The following is a 20,769-nucleotide window of genomic DNA, read 5'->3' on the forward strand; positions in this document are numbered from 1 at the left end:
AGTAGATTTTTCTTTGTTAAAAACACAAGTAAAAGCACTCCACTATTTTTGCCCTATTGAAAAAGAAGCTAACAACCTTTTCTGAAATATAAGGACTAGGATTGCTAATAACATTCATACAAGCTTCTAGTCATGGTTTTACCATTTTTTAAATCAGAAGATTTCAAAATTAAAAATACAGAAAAAAATGATTTAGTCTATGAAATTCTCTTCTCTACCAAGCCTTACAACAAACATACGGATCAATAAGTACAATAAACAGCATCAACTAAACCTGAGTGGAAGAAATCTATCCACTTTAACTAGTGCTGAAGCCAGTAGATTGATTAGTTACAAAGGCAGAGGTAAGGGATAAGCAGAACTCGCAAAGCTGAGTCTATAAACTCAAGAGGAAATTAGTGACCAAGATCTACAAGAAGGAAGATCATCTACAGACAACCATCACAGGAAATACTAAAATCCTCCCATTCATTAGGAGGCAGTGCACTCAAGGAGAAAAGGGATCATCTCAAGATGAATGAAGGGTGCTTTTGGGACAAAGCACTGACTTAAAACCTTTGCCCAGTGCTTCCTTTAGGATGAACAGTACCAGAAGTCCTGCAAGAATATAATCTGCTCTTAAAGTCAGAGTATCAATGATGCGGGGGAAAACAAACAAACAAAAACAAACAGAACAAACAAAAACCCACAACAAATGTATCCTCAAACTTGACTAATTACTCATAAAAAGTTACAGAGCCACATGCAAACAGGATTTACTAGTCTTTCATAATGGTTAAGATTGTATACAAAAATCCTTTAATCCACCCATCAAGAAAACTTTCCTCTGCTGCTTGCTGTAAGATTTATTTCCTGCTTCACTTCATATGTGAGCAGCTTTTAAAGTCATACTTTCTAACAGCCCCTAGCATCACACATATTACATAAAATCACTCTCTAGCACAGAATTACTGATTACGTTAACAGGCATACATTATATAGGCCACACTACCAATTCCCACAAGAAACACTGCAAGAAGTAGCCAAAATCTCTGATTAGTTTTCACCTTTCCTTACGCACTTAAGGTCCCCCATCAGACAGGCAGTAAAAGATTCAGTGGTAGAGTCTGTATGGGCTCACTAAAAGCACAACCAACCTAAAAGTATTTGAAATCCAGTTGCTGGGTCTGTTGATATACAGTAGCAATACACAGTAGAAGTGGGTGACCTCTTTCTCCTTTATCAATTGCACAAAGCCTACACAAGCATATCTTGTCCTCTGCTTCTGCTCTCTTCCTCCAGTTTACTGAAAGAAAGCATGTGGGATCAAACATTTCCATACTTAAAGTAAAACAAGGTTTTAACAGCTAAGGCTCACAACCTATCAAGGCTGAGCTCGATAGTGTCCTCAGAAATTATATTTTTCCCCTTTAATCAGATGGTACATACCATAATTCTAACACACCTGAATACTTGCAGCAAATTATCCTCCTCGGGAAATGAGATCAACAAGTTGCATTACTGTTGCAATTTACAACAAACAAAAACACACCACTGTGGAAAAGGAGTTATGTAAATCCTTAAAGTTTATGCATCACCCCATAGTGGTTATCTCCAGTTCAAGGCTGTATGTCAAGCAGGCTCAGAAGGATCATACTCTAACATTAAGTGTTTCGGTGCATTAAGCAAAGTTCCGCTGTAACTCATATCTTAGCATTTGCAGCAAATTCCGTTTAATACTTTGTTTACGTCCACAGAAGTTTAATTAAATGTGGTCTTCACGCTGAACAGACAGTCTCCTACTTACACTCAAAATATGACTCACTTCAGTAAAAATAAGTTCTTACCAGAACACAGCTTGATGCATTTACAACGAGCTTCATGTCCAGTAATACGCTGCCTCCCACAGCAAAATTTTTGTGGACGGCATACACAAGTGAAACCCCTCTGATTTTGCCATGCCCAACTTGGCTTTTCAAACTATTACAGATACTTTGGGTTTGGGTTTTTTTGTTTGGTTGGTTTTTTGCCTTTTTTTTTTGTTGTTTGTTTCTGGGAAGACACTCCCCTTGCCTTCCAGATAAATAATCCATGCTAATGTTCAAAAAAAAAAAAGCAACCTTAAAGATACAGCTCTTGTAGTACAAGCTAGAGAAAACCACCAAGTTCTCATTTCTGATCTGACGGAGGATACAAGAGGCGACAAAAGATGAAAACCGTGATACATGACCTCAGAAACTCCTAAGAGAAGGTCAATAGATTTAGGGTTTGTTTCTCATCTGAAGAGAGGACACTTTGAGAAGACTTACAGGTTGCCAGAATTATATAAAGCAAGTAATTGAAAATACAAGAAATAGTCTTGCCAAAGTATTTAATGCTACAGGTAATGGAATAAGCCATTACAAGTGGTGACTGAAGCAAATCTTTAATTGAGTTCAGGAAAGACTACAATTAGTTTCCAAATTAACAACAAAGTAACTAGCAGCTTCAAAAAACAGGGAAACTCCAACATGACATGCCACCTTCTCAGTGCATCTTTGAGGTCTTTAATACTGTACACCATTTGCTTTTTAATAAAGTAGGTCGTGCGTACATTTTATTAACGCAACACAATGATTAATCTCAAAAAGAAAAATCCAACACCACATCAAGAATGAAACCAAGTGTACAGTGCTCACAGGCGGATCAGACCAGCCTTCTCCCACATCACCTTTTATACACGGACGCAGGCCGCAGAGGGATCCAGACACGACTCCCATGGCAAGGCCTCCCAGAAAGGGCACTCCCCAGTCCTGCAGCGCTCTGTGCAGCTGAAACACACAAGCCCAGCCAGGTCTGTGACGGACAGACAGATAGCTGTCCCACCTCCTTTCTCCTCCCCACGGTTACACAAGTAGAATTGTTACACAGTTCAAAACTGTGACACTATTTCAGATTTAATCTAGGCCTGTAAAACAACATGAATACAGTCCTCAAGGGCTACGCTGAGCTTGGGCAGTGTCAGAAGTTTGTTCATATGATACTGCCACAATAAATTTATATTTAAACTGAAGACCTGGCTGAATGTGGCTTGAAAATAACGTTTATGATTACTGTTAGGTCAAGTAGTACAGAGGCAAGAAGTAATACGTATAAAAGGCAAAGATTCAGAAAACAATTATACCAAAAGAACATGAAGAAAGGACATCGTTCCAAATAAGTGAAAACATAAGCAGGAGCAAAATGAAGAACAGGTAGATTAAGAAATAAAAAAGTAAATCAAGTTTAATCCAAATATATTATATATAATACAATATTTTGTATCAACCATGCTGCAAGATGACAGTTGCATTATTTCCCATATTTCAGTCAGCATGTGTGCCCTCAGCCAAACAGCAAGATCTCAATCCACATCAGACTGATTTCGCTACTCAGCTCTAGATTACATCCCCATCTTTCCCAGAACTGAAAGACTTGATCAGATTTCTGTCCTACAACACAGCTCACCACCCTGTGCACTTTCCTGGTAACAGAGCCACTTCCTCAGCCCTCTCTAAGATCCTCAACAGAAGCATCCTCAACCAGTTCCAAGTCAGGATTGCTAACAGTCCCAATACAAGAGAGATTCCTTGATAGCTGAAGGTCAGAAAGCAAACATGAACATGGGGCAGAAGACATGAGGGTGGGGAGAAGTGGCGGGAAGGAGATGGCGGGGAGGGGGGCAAAAAAAACAGACAAAAAGAAAAGTGTTCCCAAATACAGAGCACCGATTAGAAAATGAGAGCCACCAACTGAAGATGTAACTTTAGGCTTAAAAATAGATCAGGTGAAGAGTCAGCCTTGTTAGTGAATTGGCTATCTTTACTGGGTATGAATCTGCCTGCTAGTATTACTTAAGCTTTCTCTTATCCCCACCCTTCCCCCCCAGTCAGTTTCATTGTGAAAGAATTTAATTATTATTTTCATTACCAGATGCATACATTATAAAATGAACATACACAAAGACAATAAGCACTCCAAGAAAATAGGTGTAATAATTAGAATGATCTGAGTCTCTTCATTTTTACTGCAAACAACAAGGTTACCTTTTAAAACACACTTGAGTAAAATCATTCATAGAAGTCCTAATGCTAACATTAACGCTCTTTTTCTTAAAGGATTACTCCACTGCACTGAATTTTAATAAAACTTGAATGAAAACAATTGTTTTGATTTTACTTCCCTGCCACAAGTTGCCTGAAAATTCAACTTGAATACATTTCACAAAAACACAGGATTAAAGATTTGTTGTTTTTCTTTTTGATTTTTTTTTTTTTTTTCAAAACAGCCCCAGAGGCACCCATTATATTGTGTACCCAGAGAAATAATACTGTAGCAGCCATATAAGATGCTGGTATTTCAGATGAAGTGTGGTAAAATTCAAGATAAAAAATAAATACAGTTTGCAAGTAAAATAAAGATTAGGAACTCAGCAGCACAACAACAAATAAGAGTCTCAAAAGCCCTGAAGTTACTGAAGCAGATTGGCATAGACATGATAGTAACAAATGATAGAACTGTAACATCTGCATACTGCTTATAGTCCAAAACTTGAGTCAAATTACCCATTTCCATCAACAGCAAAACAGGAGTTAGCGTGTTTTATGGAGCCCTACTTAAACATACAGTGCAACACTACATTCAGCTACGAACCAGCTTAAATAAGTCATTTAATTTCATGGCCCACCAAACATGCTTGGCAACTTACAGGTAAATCCTAAACTCATCACTAGTACATACATTCTACTCTCAAGTAACAATGTTCCTGTAGAGCTTACAGTCTGACCACCCATCACACCTATGCACGTGGACCTATAAATCAGTTGCTGCTAGATAAGGACCCTTCAACAGGTTGCAACTTCCAGCTCTTGGAAGCTGTTTCCTGCCCCAGAGCCGTGCAAATCACACATGCTCATTTCATGCCAGTTATTCTGCAAAACCCAATCCTGTAGCAAAATCCACTGCTGGTATTCATACACATCAACTCAAGAGGAGCACGCTTGCTTCTACCGCCCCCACTACCCTTCTCTGGGGAAACTGAAGGAAAAGCTCAAGGACAGCACTCTTGAAGTGTATCAGCATGAATTTCAGATGTACCTAGGTAGATCTCTGGAGGCTTCAGAACACCAGCTTCCATTCAGAAAAGGTGTTGAGTCTTTACTCAACTAGGATGGAGGGCATTTGACATTTAACCACAAGCTGTAATAACAGAGCACCCTTGCCCTGCCATTCTTAGATGTGGATGCCAAGCCAAAATTCACTCAACCAAATAAAGATGTTTACAGTGTAGGTGTCAGTATCTGAACAGGTCCAGACTCTTCTGCTGAAGTCATCCTACAGGATGTAGCTAAAGAAGGTCAAATGAATCACAACCCAGTTGTTCTCACTTCTGCCTGCTGCCTGTTAAGTTCTACACAGTTCCCATTCCTTTCCACTGAACGCATATAGGGTCTTCTCCACAACTCTCCTCTCAGAACACAGATATCTTTAAGACTGCATGGATAAATCCCATGGTACATCCCAGTTCCTCTATAATCATCTCCATTTCCATCTAAGAATCAGGAACAAAATAACTAATGTAAGTTCTCATAGGTCTCCACTCAATACAGTGAATACCTTCTAGCGGTTAACACCAGTCCTCTGTAAATGCTTTTACTTTCATGACATTAGTTAGTAGGTTTATTTATAATTTCTTCTGGTCTATTTCCTTTTAGTTTTCCCATTTAAGTCCTCTCTTCAGTCATTTTTTTTCTTTTGTTCTACTATTTTTTTTAAAGAATCATTTTAAAATCTATAGAAAATATCAAATATTCAGTAGATTTTGGATCAAGCCACCTGAACAATTTGATCATTTGCATTACCAGTTAGTTTTTCTTATACAGCCCTCATGTTTATTTGGATCATCGAGAACTACAACCATGAACATTTTCAAGTTCTCTAATTCTACTTCTCTATTTCCCAATCTTTTCTAGGAAAAAAAAAAAAAAAACAGATAATTTCTGTATTTCTAATTTCTTTTATTTGCTCCATGTTGTGAATCCTCCTGGAAAATACAGTAAGGCACATGTGAGATGAGGAGGTGATCTGAGACAGTCAGCACAACTTCACCAAGGGCATATTGCATCTGACCAGCACGGTGGCCTTCTATGACAGAGACAGCAAGAGTGGACAAAGGAAGGGCAATTGATATTGTCTACTTGGACTTGAGCAAGGCATTTGACATGGTCCTGCACCACATCCTTATTTCTAAATTGGAAAGATATGGATTTGAAGGTTAGCCTGTTTGGTGGATGAAGAATTGATTGGATGACTGAAGCCAGAGGGCTGTGGTCACTGGCTCTGTGTGCAGGTGGAAATCAGTCACAAGCAGTTCAGTCCTGAGACTGGTACTCTTTATCAATGACACAGAAAGTGGGACTGAGTGCACACTCAGCAAGTCTGCAGATAACAATAATCTAAGTGGTACAGCTGATACAATAGAATGAAGGAATGCCATCCAGAATGATCCAGACAAGCTTGAAAAGTGGTCCCATAGGAACCTAAGGAGGTTCAACAAGGCCAAGAGCAAGGTGTTGCACTTGGGTCAAGGCACACCCAGATACGAGTACTGATTGGAAGAACTTATTGAGTGCAGCCCTGTCAAGAAGGACTTAGGTGTCCTGGTAGACAAAAAGATGAACATGAGACACCAGTGCGTGCTCGTAGCCTGGAAGGGAAATTGTATCCTGGGCTGCATCAAAAGTGGGGTGGCCAGCAAGGAAGGAGATGTGCTCATCCTCCTCTACTCTGCCCTAGTGAAGCACAACCTGTAGTACAGCATTCAGGCCTGGGGTGCCCAACATAAGAAAGACATGGGGTGGGTCCCAAGGAGGGCCACAAGGATGGTCAGAGGGCTGGAGCACCTGTTTTATGAAGAAAGGTTGAGGGAGATAGGCTCATTTAGATTGGAAAAGGATCTAGTGAGACCTCATTACAGCCTTCCACTGCTTGAGGGGAGCTTACCAACAGGATGAAGACTGACTTTTTACACGGTTTGATAGAGAGAACAAGAGAAAATGGCTTTCAACTAAAATAGAGGAAATTTAGGTTAGATGTTAGGAAGAAATTCTTTATTCAGAGTGGTGAGGTACTGGAAAAGTCTGCTGCCCAGAGAAGTTTGGGATGTCCTGTTCTGGGAGGACAGGTTGGATGAGGCCCTGGGCAACATGGTCTAGTTGGCAGCAACCCTTCCCACAGCAGGGAGGCTGGAACTAGATGATCTTTAAGGTCCCTTCCAACCTAAACCACTTTATGATTCCTCCCTTTTTTTCTCCTAAACACTGTTCCAGAAACTTTCTAGAAACCAGACTGGAAAAAAAGATAGAAAACAAACAAACAAACAACCAAAAAAGAAAACCAAACACATACAACCTGGTCAGACTTTTTCTATCATGTCTGAAGCAGATATTCAAGTTCAATTCTATTGGCCTGTAAGACTACGCAATCTCTCATCTGAGTATGAGGTACAGCATAGCTATACTATTAAAAATCGGTTCCAGCTCCTTGAACTCAAGGTTTTAAGGTCAAATTTATTTCCTCTACATCTCTGTAATTCCTTTAGAATCACTGTTATCTTGGTCTGCTATAGAGTGTTTGCCCTATGTTTCACTCTAGCTGTATGAGAACAGAATTTTTCCAGACTGAAGTTACCAACACATTTGTAATCCAAGAACTCACTCTATTTTGGCATGGTAGTTGTCATATAAGGCACCCAGCCCTTCTCAAAATTACTCTTGTTCCTTAATATTTTTTTTCACTACACTGACCTACTGCTTTAAAAATTGCACAGCTACTAATAAGCATCAAACAGCCTCTCAGAGGGCAAGGTGGACCAATTACTGTCCATTCAGTAGTGAGGCTTGGGAATGGGGGATGCTTTAAGCTTAAAGAATTTGGGGATGGTCCTAATGCTTTGAGCAATCTCCTTTCCCAGCAGGAAGGAAGCTGTCCGTGACTGGCAATGAAATGTAGCATCTTCTACAAAGCTGAAGAAAAAGCAGCACGTACCTAAATTTAAGTTACCAGACTTTTAATCTACTCTCTGTGAGGAAGGAACTTTTTCTTCCACACAAAACAGCCAACAAAATTCACAGAAAAAGCTCTTTTATGAATATACATAAGGATGCTGGGTTTTCTCTGAAATATGCTTCATGTGTCTTCCTGCATGGCTCAAGTGAAAAGTCACAGTCTAGCAACTATAAATCAGTATGAACTTGTCTTCACTGGAAAAGGAAAACGGGAGAAGCACTAAACAATCCCTCATCTCCACAGGCAAAGAAATATGATATGCCTGGCGCTGAGCCCCCTCAGCAAACTGATGCCATCAGACCAGGTTGGGAATACATTCCACAGTCCCAAGTCCCTCTCACAGAACTTCCTGCCAATGGCTACTTGACATTAAAAACTAGGATGATCTAGGTCAAGTATCCCAGTTGACATCAACTGCTATGTTGGATCAAAAAAAGGAGGCAGCCTCTCAGCCAGAGCTCAAGTCACGTTATGGACAAAAAGCAATCAAGGCCAAAACCCTGAATTGCACCCACACGCAAAAGGAAGCCAATGCAGCTGCTGAAGAATCGCCCAAGTGTGTTCTTGCCACCCATGCCCTCCTTGCAGACAGGCAACTGCCTACTTCTCAGACAGAAGTTTTATAGCAGCAGTCAAGTGCAGCCTCAAGAACAGGCTACCCCGTAGCTTCACGTGGAGGTCACAGGGAGTTTATTTCTCTGAAGTGGAACCCCCCCCTTAAGTAGATGGTTTGTTTTGTTTGTTTTTTGTCCTGATGCAGAAGGCTGAGAGACTGCTGGCTGTAAATGTCTCAAAGACAGCAAGTTACAGAACACTTATAAAGAGGTTGGATGAAACACTTCCGCTGCTAGTAAACCAGCACCACTCACCTCTGGTTCCATATCTCCATTTGCTGTTACTTCTGTCTCTATGTACTTGTGTTATGTCCAACTGGAAAGGAAAGATGACCAGCAAAAGCAAGTCATCTTTGTACTGACAGGAGAACAAAACCGGGTCACTCTAAATTATTAATACGAGAAAGTGTGTTTAAAAGCCTGAAACATTCACCTGATACCCAAGAGTTCTCAGATCACGTTGTTCTTTTGGTCTTTAAGGGAAGACTGATTAGGAGCAGTAGTAATTTTAAGAATACACCATACTAATACAAACAAGCAAAGCTAATTCAAACGCACAGTTCTAGAGTTAACTGATGGCCAATAGTAAGAAGGTCTGATACTGGAACCACCTTCATATTAAAAAAAATAATCTCCTTCCATGTATTCTTCCAATTATTTCCAAAATTTTACTTACAGAAGAGAAAGAAAACGTTGATGTCTGTAACAAGTTCATAAAGAAGAAAAAACTCCATGCACCCTTGCCATTAAAATAGTAGATTAAAAATATGTTAACAGAAAACAACCAGCCAGTTCACCTTATGTATTCATACAGCTTAAGACAGACTTAAGAAGTAGAGATTAAAAAAAAAAAGGGACAAACCTTATTTCTTTCTTTATAAAAAGATTAAAATACAAAACTGTACTCTGTAACTCATAGCAGGTTTCCAAATTAGAATCAATATGACCATTTGCATTTAAACACTGCTGAATCAATGTGCTTTGTTGCTTTTTAAAAACATGTTCAAGTGACAGAAAAAAATACTTAGTACCGTAGATAACTGTATTAAACCCTGACTGTAGTTTGTGAAGCTCCTTGCAAACCCAATATGGATTAAGCATCCACTTATATTGTTACAAAGCTTCTTTCCAGCGCTGTGATATAATAGCTCAAGCAACAAATGCTAAGCTAGTATTTAGCATACAGCCATTTAATTACATGTAGACCCAAAGAGATGAAGAATTCGAAGACCACAGCAAATCCAACAAAATCTGTATTATTTTATTCAAAATCTTAGGAATATAGGTGTTAAAATATACTTCTCCAAGCAAAAATAATATTTGAAGGAAGTAATTTATTAGTCAAGCAACCAGTACTTGGCAATTACAGCACATGGAGTCCTGTGGACTACTGGCAACCCAGTAAGACAAAAAGACCATCCCTTAAATACAAGCTGCTTATCCAGCACATATATTTAACAGTCTAAGTTTGCTTCATTATTTTTACATTTCCATATTTGGCTCAAAACAGTGCGTGTCAAGGATCACATTGTAAAAATCTTCCCAGTGCCATTTAAAAAAAAAAACAACTAAAAATGCCTTCCTTCATCACGTCAATTCTACACTGTATGTGCTATCTCAGGCTCAGGTAAGGAATAAAAGGTAAGGAATAAAGCATTCAGACAGTCAATCCTAAAAGCACTTGCAGTTAAGTACACAACATTTCTCAATGTGAGCCAACAAGCATCACTATAGTCCTATTATATTTCAGGAAATAAGGCTGGTGAGTTTCTCCAGTGTCCACATTTTACTAACTAGAGTAGATCCTTCCCTTATCTGTGGTAATTGCAGTCAATAAGATGTTAATAACCTATCAATACTTCCAAAGGGGCCTTTTGATTTGGAAACAAACCAGTCAATTTCTGCTCTTTCATTCGCATAGAGACATCCATATTTTTTGATAGGTCTCCTATAGTCTTCAGAGTAAAACTCTGGACCACGGAATACTGAACAGATATTGCACACACAAATTCCTACTGCAGATGACAGTTTAGACAGCTGCATAGATTAAAGATTAATGACAGGAATCAAGAACCACAGCAAGACCAAATTCTCTGTCAAAGGCAAAATGTCTTCAAATCTGGGTGGCCTTTGCTCGGTCTCCTAATGTGTGCTAGCCAGCTAAATCCCAGCAATTTACACACGGACAGGTCAAGGTTTTATCCTATTTTTGCACAGTCTAGAATCACCTTACTGTAAGCAGAGAGCCCAGACACTAAAGACTATCCAGGGCCCATTAGGATGGCTAAAACAGCGAAATTCAGAAAGCGTTTCTTAAATTCAGTGTGCACGCACAGAAAGCGCAAGGCATACACACACTGAACACTCAACTCCACATGTTCCCTTGCAAAATGTATCTTTGGAAATGCTCGCTTTTGCACGCATATTTATTTAACGTAACTTAATCCCGAGTCCCCACTCCCATCTCTCTTCTACTTCTACAGGTGATACTTCTATACCATAAACACACATATAGAATGGGAGTATGTAAGGAATGCTGATCTTAACTCAGGATGAGCACTACAGCGAGCTCTTAATATGTTAAAAGATTTTTTAAAAAGTCACATTTCAGCATCAAAGAAACTATAGTTTTTCAAATCACTATTCAGTGAATGTGCTAACAACATCTCTAGACAAATTTAATAAGTAGATAAACTTACTTTGATAACACATCTTTCCATACAATACTGAGTTGTTATAGTCATTTATTTAACAGTACAGACTTGAGTTTTACACAGAAAGGATGCTACGAGACAGACTTCTGATTTCATAAAAATTCCTTTAGCAAAACTGGAGTAGAATCTGAAATCTGACTCAAAAATCACTGTCTTCTGAAATACCTGATTACGCTTTTTCCTCTCTATTTTAGTACATCTTTGAATTAAAGTATAAAATTAATAGACAAAATAAAATCATTGTTCTTTCTACTATCGGGACATTCTAGAACATTTCAATGGATTTCTCAGAACTCTGCAGGTGCTCTTGAAAGCAGATGGGCAAGTGTCCTCAGCAGGTGAGGAAATAACAGCAAACTCAATTTTGCCATGCTGCTACAGGAGAAAAGAGAGAATAACAAAGTCGATCTGCTGCAGCACCGAAGAGTAAGCTAACAAGAATTATATCAGATGGCAGACCTACATGTGTTTTCTCTCCTGTACTATATGACTTAAGGAGGACAGGAAAAGACCACCAGCATGCTTACACGTTATATTCATACAACATTATCCAAAGAGTAACCATTATCTGAGGCTGTATGTCTGCTTAAGCAGTAGAACAGAATCACAGGGGTCAGAATCGACCTCAGAAGATCATTAAGTCCAACTCCCCTGCTAAAGCAGGTTCCCTATAGTAGGTCACAGAGGTAGGCATCCAGAGGGGTCATGAACATCTCCCTAGAAGGAGACTCCACAGCCTATCTGGGTAGCCTGTTCCAGAGCTCCACCACTCTTACTGTAAAGAAGTTCTTCCTCCTATTTGTATGGAACTTCCTATGTTCAAGTTTTAGGCCATTACCCCTTACCCTATTGCTACACAACACCAAGAAGAGCCTGGCTTCATCTATTTGCCTCCCACCTCCCCATTAGATACTTGTAAACATTAATCAGACCCCTCCGAGTCTCCTTTTCCCCAGCATGAACAGATTCAGGTTACTCAGCATTCCCTCATACAGGAGATGCTCCAGGCCCTTTATCATCTTTATGGCACTCCCCTGGACTCCTTCTAGGAGATCCCTGTCTTTTTTGAACATGGGAGCCCAGAACCGGACACAGTAGTCTAAATGTGGTCCCACCAGTGGGGGGGGAGGATCATCTCCCTCGGCCTTCTTGCCACACTATTTTTAAACACATCCCAGGATACCATTGGCCCTTCTTGGCCACAAGGGCACTCTGCTTGCTCACATCCAACCTGCTGTCCACTAGGACATCCAAGTCCTTCTCCACAGAGGTCCTCTCCAGCAGGTCATCTCTGAACCCGTACTGATGCACGCGGTTATTCCTCCACAGGTGCAAGACTCTACATAATGCTCTACAATAATCCCAAAGGCCACAACAAGAGAAATCTGACTGTTTGTGCTCCTGCTATCTTGTGAGACACACACAGATTTTCCTCAAAAAGAAAAACTGAGAAGTCGTAAGGTAGTAGCCACAGAAATTGTATGATCATCAGCAAATATACCTTTGAAACATTAAGCAGTTTTTGTTTTGCAAAAAGAAAACACAGCTGGCATTTGCCTAGACAAGGCTCTGAAATAGCAGAACTGTATCACAGCATAGACCAAAACATCCAGCCAGTAAGTGATGTCCAAATACAGTTCACCTCTACTGCACATTAAGATACTTTGAAAACAAAACCAGAGCTGGGTTATGTAAAACAGGAAATTAGGCGGTGCTGGAAAGTTCAAAGAGTACAGTAAATACATACTTTTTATGAGAACTCACTGTAGAAAATGACTAACAATAAATCTTTATGAACAGAAGTAGTAGTTTAGGAAACTGACCACCCATCCTCCTTAGGTCAAAAATCAGTCTATGGTTACATGTGTAATGAGGACCTTGAACATGTCAAAAAAGACTACTAAAAGAAAAGGTTGGTGAATAAGAGCTTAAATGGCTATGTTGAAGAATTACATAAAGAAAGACACCAAACTTGCACATTTTATGTTGCAATCCAGAGACGAATCAGTCTTCAGTAAACAGCAAACCTGATTCTGCACAACCTTGTTATCTTTCTATCTCTACAGCTGAATCTACTTAAGAGAGTGCAAAGAGGTTACAAAATGATATCACCACAGTTTATTAGTGTTTGTTCAGCCTTTACGTTGAATAAAACTTAAGGTAGCCCAGAACCGACGCCCGAGAAATCACCTTAACCTCCCAGCAGCAAAGAATTACTCTTCTTCAAAAAAAGTTATGCACTCTTATGTGGCTACTGTTAAAAAGTTAGGAACAGGTATGCTCTTGGTATGTTAGCTAAGCAAAAACTAAGTGACCAAAGTGTATGGATTCTTGCCTTATCTGCCATAAATAGCACCTGAACTAATAGATAAAGAACATTTTTCAGGCATTTTTGCCTTTTCACCCCATAGCCATCTACCTCTTGCCCATTATGCAGGAAGCTTTAGTATTAAAGTGAGACGTTAACCTTACTGATGCTTCCTTTTAACCTAAAAAGGTCCAGCATTTCACTTGAACTTGTTCGTTCTCCTCTTCCCCACACACTTCAGTTAGATCATTATTCAAGATCCAAACTTGAATTTTAGCTTCTTATACTTCTCCCATATACAAAAGAAATCTTCGCATATTTGTCTTCTGAAAGCAACTTAAGATCACTTTAGTTTATGACTGTTAATATGAAATGAAAAAATAAAGATGAATACATAAATTCAAGCTATTATCCTGCTGCATGTTTCGGAGGCAAGGACTAGAACTCCTGGGTATGAGTTACAGGGTATCCCCACAAGCTAGAAAAATAGTCAGTTAAGACAGTCATTGCATTAATCAGCCTTTAAAGGACATTACTCTCATCGTTGCATAATCTAGTACATGGAATTCTAGTAAGAAGAAAAAAGTTAGGAGCCTCAACAGCAAGTAGCCTAGGTACTACTTCTGCTACAAGTGGAAGAAATGACAGAAGTAAGTACTCTACAAAAAAAAAAAAGCAGACAAGCCAGCAGCTCTCGCTGTCTAAATGATTCCAGAAGGAGTTGTGCTGAAAGAGGTGTTTCCAAATTTCACATAGCTTCATCCTTTCTTCCTGAACTCAGTGCAGTAGAGGTCTGTGGCGCCCAAGCGTGTTCTGCCATCACCTACCTCAAGTATGTAAGCTTTTCCAGCTAGAAAAAAAGGCCCCAAGCAGGAGATGAAAAAGGCATCAGAAAGGAGCTTTCTACATGACACTTGCCATATAACCTTTCTGTTAACTCCACAGAAGTACTTACTTTAAATTGAATGGAAAAAAAGCAACACTCAGGCAAACACTATTTTTGTAAATGATAAGCAAAGCAAGTCTATTCAAATGAAGCTGAGAAGTACAGACAAGAATATAGACCTAAGCACCATTCCCTATGGAGCAGAAGGCAGAAACCACTAATTTGATGTTCTTCTCCTCGTTTTATACTGCTTTTCACCTTTATTTTGGCAGCAGCAGGAATAAAACAAGAGAAGTTACTAAAGGACAAAGCATAAATCCCATTCTTGTAAGAAGGGGGATGGGAAATAGAAGACTTAAGTGGAAGCAGATAGACTACTTACAGCAATTATTGTCAAATATTTCTGTAGTTCTTCCCATAATGTAGTTCCTTTCCTACATACAGGCTGACAAATAAGCTTGAGACATTCCCTTCATAGAAGGGAGAGAAAGGAAGACTGCAATAATACTAAGCAATGAAGATAAATTTTCCCAATAATGCAAGCTACATAAGACATATGGAGGTCAGATAAAACTATTATTTGCCTTTTCAAGCACTATTTTCTTCAGCTGCTAAATAAAAACATTATGAAGCCATTTTACAGAGTAAAATTTAACCTTATATTAACCTTCCATATTAAGTAAACAAACCTTTCTAGCCAATAAGCCTCTCTGTGAACTCTCCAAGATGATAAGCAATACCTTAATTACATTCATTTACATGACTTTGAAATTTTTCCAGACCAAAGTCAACAACTACAAGGTCAAAGAGTATGAAAATATAAAATAAGGATAAATCCACAGTAGGCCAGTTCACACAAATGTGGTGCAGCATCTACCCAGTCCATTGTCTATCCCAGTCAGGGATACTAACCAAGTACCTGCCTTTTCATCAATTATATGGCAAGAGTGGAAAAAAAAAAAAACAGGGGAGAGGGCTGTGAAGAGTTATCTGAAACACTCATGAGTGAAAACAGTTTTGTTTGCTTGTTTTAAAGACAATTCGAAGCTGAAGACAATGGATAGCTTAAATTGTTTTTATGCAGTATGTATATTCCATGCAAATATATTATAATATTGTGCCTTTCAGTTAAAATACAAGAGTTGACGTTTAAAAAGATGCAACGGGCTCACTGACAATTACTGAATATTTGGTAAAGTGTGCTGTTGTAATCAATAAACACCAGTGGTTTTGCATAAATTTATCAAAGATGAGAAGCCACCACGATGATTTCATGTTACTGTACTTCATGAACTGAGCAGACTCGAAGAGAAGCCTAAGCTCAATAAAAACTACTGCTTGAACTTCCACTCTCATCAACAAAACTAGACTATCCTTAAGATATGGAAAGAAAGTATCCCGTGTTGCAGTCCCAAATACAACCTCCATCATGTTATCTGACAACCTTTCTTACAGAGCGTGCGCTATGATTAGAGCAGGAATTGCTAATTATACAAAGGCAGCAATTACAAAGATTTTAATAATGATCATTACAAGAAACTTGATAAAGTACATTCTGCCCCTGAAAGAGCAGAACAGCAGCCACAGCATCTACCCTCATTCCCGAGATACTACACAATGGCTCAGGTATTATCAATAACACTGCAATTAGCCGAAATATAGCATGCATGCACGCTGCACTAATGGGTCATTTCAGGTTTCTATTTTGTGTTATGAACAGGAAAACATTACAAGTATGCATATATGGAAATCTGAAGCATGGCTTCTGGATTTAGGCAATCGCATATCAATGCACAACAGCTGACATTTTCTTAGTATTAAATTAGGTAAATCTCCCTGAACGCTCACTTTACTAGCCAAGCACTTTTTACACCACTCTAAAGCCAACAGCCTTCTGCAATTTAAGTATGATTTAGTGCAAGGGAAGCAATGAGTATTATAAAATTTATGCTTGTTCACCTTCTCTCTCCACAGAGAAGGGCAAGATGTTTTTCCATGTAAATATGTATTAGATCCAAATCATTTAAATAGATATTATTCCATAGAGAACATGAAGCTGTGTATGCCCATTCCAGCTCCACGTTGCTAAATAAACTGCAAGGTAATGACAATGCCTTCCTCATCCTAAAGGACACTGAAAATACTCCTTACTGCTGGGCTTTTCAAACAAGAGACTTTCACAAGAACAGAAAGAAAAATTAAGGCAGCTCTTACAAAGCTAGGTAAAGTGAAGACAAGTTTTTCGTAAGTCACAAGTCAGATCTTTTCACAAACAGACCGAAAGGTGGGTACAGCAAGAGTACAGTACAGGTATGTGGAAGTCTTTAGAATGAGTATCCAATCATTTAAAAAAAAAAAAAAGCAGAAGATACTAAGCTGCCTAAGAGAAAGCAAATGGTGTTTGAAAGTCAGAAAAAAGTTTTAGACGAGCGGCTAATTTTTAGTTAATGTAGGAACATAAATGCAAGATGCCAAGCTTTATTTTCATGCAGTTTTATTTCTCAGTAGTTTGGGTACAAGTGCCACTGCCTGAATGGAGAACAGAGGGGAAAGCTTAAACAACAGGTCTTTAAAATGAGAGCTTTAGTTCTCAAAAATAAGTACATATATATCACTGCTTTTCAAAGAATCAACATTTAATTAGCATGCTACCATAAAATACACTTACAGTTAACAACTGAATTCAAAAATCACATATTTACTTCAAGTGAGAAAGACTCTCCACTGGAAACGATGCTATCATTTGGGGCCACAGACAGTATCTTCCAACACTGTCTAACCTCTACTTGATTTTAAAATAGGATAATCACCTTCAACTATGCATGAACCTTGAACGTTATCAAAAACAGTTTTATTGCATCAACGATTTATTAACAGTCTCACATTAATAGTAATGTAACTTTGACTTTACAAAGTCATAAAGATGACAAGAAACAGTCAAGACTTACTGTGCCATCTATTTTATTTAAAGCGTAAGGCAACCTCACAGTCCAATCAGGAAAACAAACAAAAAACCAACCACCCTACCCAGAGAAAGACAGCAACAAAGGAGCAAAAAGAAAAGAAAAAACCAACAGCAACAGAAAAAAAAATAGGCCTATACCATCACAGTTCAGTAACAGAATGGGAAGGAAACAGGATGTAACTAAGTGAGGTATAAATACTGAATCCTCTAAAGCACTGAATTCACTTTTCTCCAACTGTGCTAGAAACTGAAAAACTGCTGGTACTAAGGCAGGCAACTTCTGCAAAAATACATTATAACCATCACTTTAAAGAAAAGCTGTGAACCTTATGTAGAAACACACAAAGACGGATTCCCCTTCCAAGCTCCGTTACAAAATGACCAAGGTTTACAGGCCAAAATTGGTAACAGACCTGAAGAGGAAGCATTCCGCTCAGCCCTTTCTGGTTCAAAATGCTTGCTTCAGAATCCCTGCCACATTTTTCATATTGTACGGTCACTTTTATGGCTGTTATCCCCATTACTAAATAGTTGACAGTTTAAACAAAGAACAACTAAGAAAGTACAATATTCTATAACTGGCATTTACAGCACTGGCCTTGGACTTCTAATCTTTACCAGACAGGCACACAAATCAATCTATCAGCTCATAAAGGTGTGCTTTTTTAACCTCTAAAACAGATGGGATTGGCCAGAAATGTCTGGCATGTCAAACTGCTAATCACTGCTGCCCTTCGCACAAAATAACCCACTTAAGTTGAGGCATGGTTGCACTGTAACAGACATTAGTCTGTGGGAAACCCATTTAACTGTCACATACTCCTGCCACTCCTGCTCTCCCTTAATTAAGCCTAATGCCTTATGCTCTGACCTTTTGTTCTAGCCTATTAACCCTATCTAGTACAAGTTCAGATATGTTAAACTAAAAAGTTTGCTGTAAAATACAGAATTGCCAAGCTGCAGAGAGAGTGAGGAACATCTCCACCTTTCAAGTTACCAGTTCCTTTACCAAATCTACTAGCCTGACAAAAACGGAAACAACACCTAAGTTAATTTCCAAAGATAAAATGGGCCCAAATGCTTCACAGCAAAGGCAGACATTCTTTCTCTTCCATACTCTACCTTCTCCTATTCAAAGTGAAACTTTTCTTTGTAACTTCATATCCTCGGGCTTTTTTTATTTTAAGACAAGAAAATACTATCAGTCAAGATCACACTACACTCATTTGCTGTTCTCTGAAACCTATCATTAAAAGTAGCATGTAATTGGTTTACAGCAACCAATTCTTCTTCAATTAAAGGCTGCTTCTGCCAGCTTTCCTAACACTGAGTCACCACCTTGTTCTTTTGACAGCATAATTTTAATTACTCTGGTTTTTAATTCTCATCTCCATCATTTCATGAGTTGCATCTCTTGACCTCTCACGCAAAAAAAAAATATATATATATATCTACATAAACTTAAAATAAGAACATAGCTCATAGATTTTAGCTCAACACTATAGCTCTTTCTTCAATGCAGACTCAGCTTCAGACAATGCAACTACCTTCCCATCCTGCAGCTCTCACTTCTAAAAATTCCATAGCACCAAGCAGACTAACCGTTACATTTGCAAAGCAGTACCTTTCCTGGAGGAATCCAAGTGACCCACAATACTGACTTCTACAAAACCTCAGGAAGTTCTGACTTAAGAAATCCAATTCCAGCAATATAAACAAAGATTCAATCCAGATAATTACAGCCCTCCACTTTAAAACTGTTTACGACGGCACATAATGCAGAGCTGTGTATCAAGACAGGTATTCCATGAGCAATATTTATAAATATTAAGTGAACCCATGGACACCCCACACCCACTCACTCCCCTCCCCAGAAACTCACAGCACATAATATAACGATAACTGTTTTATACTGCTGGTTAGAAATGGAAAAATGAATGCAAACTCCGCAAAGGTTACCAGACACATGCACACTGAAACACATTTTTTCCTCAAATCTTTAGCTTAACCACCTTACTGACAAGCTGACACACAAGTGTAAGACCATTACTTACAGCATGCACTTTTGCAACTCTGAATGGAACCAGATTTAAACACAGGTAACAATTTAAAATAAAGCTTTCAAGTACTCAAAACTATTTTTGAAGACGTGGAACACTTCAAAAGCCTTGCTGACACAAAAGCCACTCTCTAGGAAATTCTAGCAGGGCTGCTTAAGCCATCATCAACTGCTGACCACAACAACAGTTAAGTCGTAAATTGCTATTAATTTTGCTCTAATTCTAAAGTGCCTATCTTACTGATTCTCAGATCAGCAAGAAATGCAATTGACTTTCACAGAAATGCAATTCCTCAAGACAGCTGAGAAGCACTGTAACATTGTTGGATTTTTTTGAGGAATCAAATAGGAAGCCTGAAAAAAAAAAGGGGGGGGGGGGGAGGGGGGGAAGAGGGATCCCCCATCTTGATTTCCCTTTACTACCAAAACAGTGATTTTTGCATACATTCAAAGCTTCCCAGTATGAAATACAAACGTTTTCTGAGGATTCTACTATATTTCACTGTGTTACAGACACTCAAATTACAGTACACTGACAATGCTACGTTGAAAAGGAAGTAAAGAAACACATAGATTTATTAAAAGGAAAATACACCCTTCTATCTGCCATCTGTGTAATTACAGTGGATACGCTAGAAATTTTTCAGGCTGGAATTTGATACAACTGCCTCCAGCATTCTAGACCTTCCCTTTCTAATGTTCCCAAAAGTTGTCACTGGAGGAAATGCAAATGAGTCCTAAGAGAGGCCAGAAACAAAACAATTGCTTGTCAACCATTACATGCCCAAATTGTATTCTTTATGCTCATCAGCATTCTCAAGTTCTTAGGCATGCTTGTAGGCCCACCAAGGACAGTGGGGCTACTCAAGTGAATAAAATTACTCACAGACCAAAGTGCATATACATAAGCAATCACTGGACAACACTTGGGGAATTACTCTCTAGTATCAAAGGAAAATAGGATTTAGAAAATAGGAATCAAGGGAGTACATCCAAACAAGATGACAGCAGTGTCTATAAGCCATTGTAATGCAATATCTAATAATTTTACTGTGACAGCCCCTTGCTACCAAAGCTCAGTGTGGATCTGTTTTATTTAAAAAAATAAAACACTAACTGCAAGTTTTATCTAATCTTCTCTTTCACTCTGAAACTACAC

General features: G+C 38.8%; 1 protein-coding gene across 36 annotated transcripts in view; it reads right to left on the minus strand.

Annotated features, from left to right (window-relative positions):
• The window catches only part of NRIP1 (nuclear receptor interacting protein 1), a 70,854-nt gene that overhangs the window by 43,622 nt on the left and 6,463 nt on the right, over positions 1–20,769 (minus strand). For 5 of the 36 annotated variants that reach the window (XM_025144778.3, XM_040704787.2, XM_046900342.1 and 2 more), the window contains exon 3: positions 2,690–2,789. The exons of the other annotated variants lie outside the window; for them this stretch is intronic. The gene's annotated coding sequence lies outside the window, so the exon portion shown is untranslated. The remainder of the gene's footprint in view (positions 1–2,689; positions 2,790–20,769) is intronic. 36 annotated transcript variants of the gene reach the window in all.

This window comes from Gallus gallus, chromosome 1, assembly GCF_016699485.2.
Source record: "Gallus gallus isolate bGalGal1 chromosome 1, bGalGal1.mat.broiler.GRCg7b, whole genome shotgun sequence".
NCBI classification, from domain to species: Eukaryota; Metazoa; Chordata; class Aves; order Galliformes; family Phasianidae; genus Gallus; species Gallus gallus.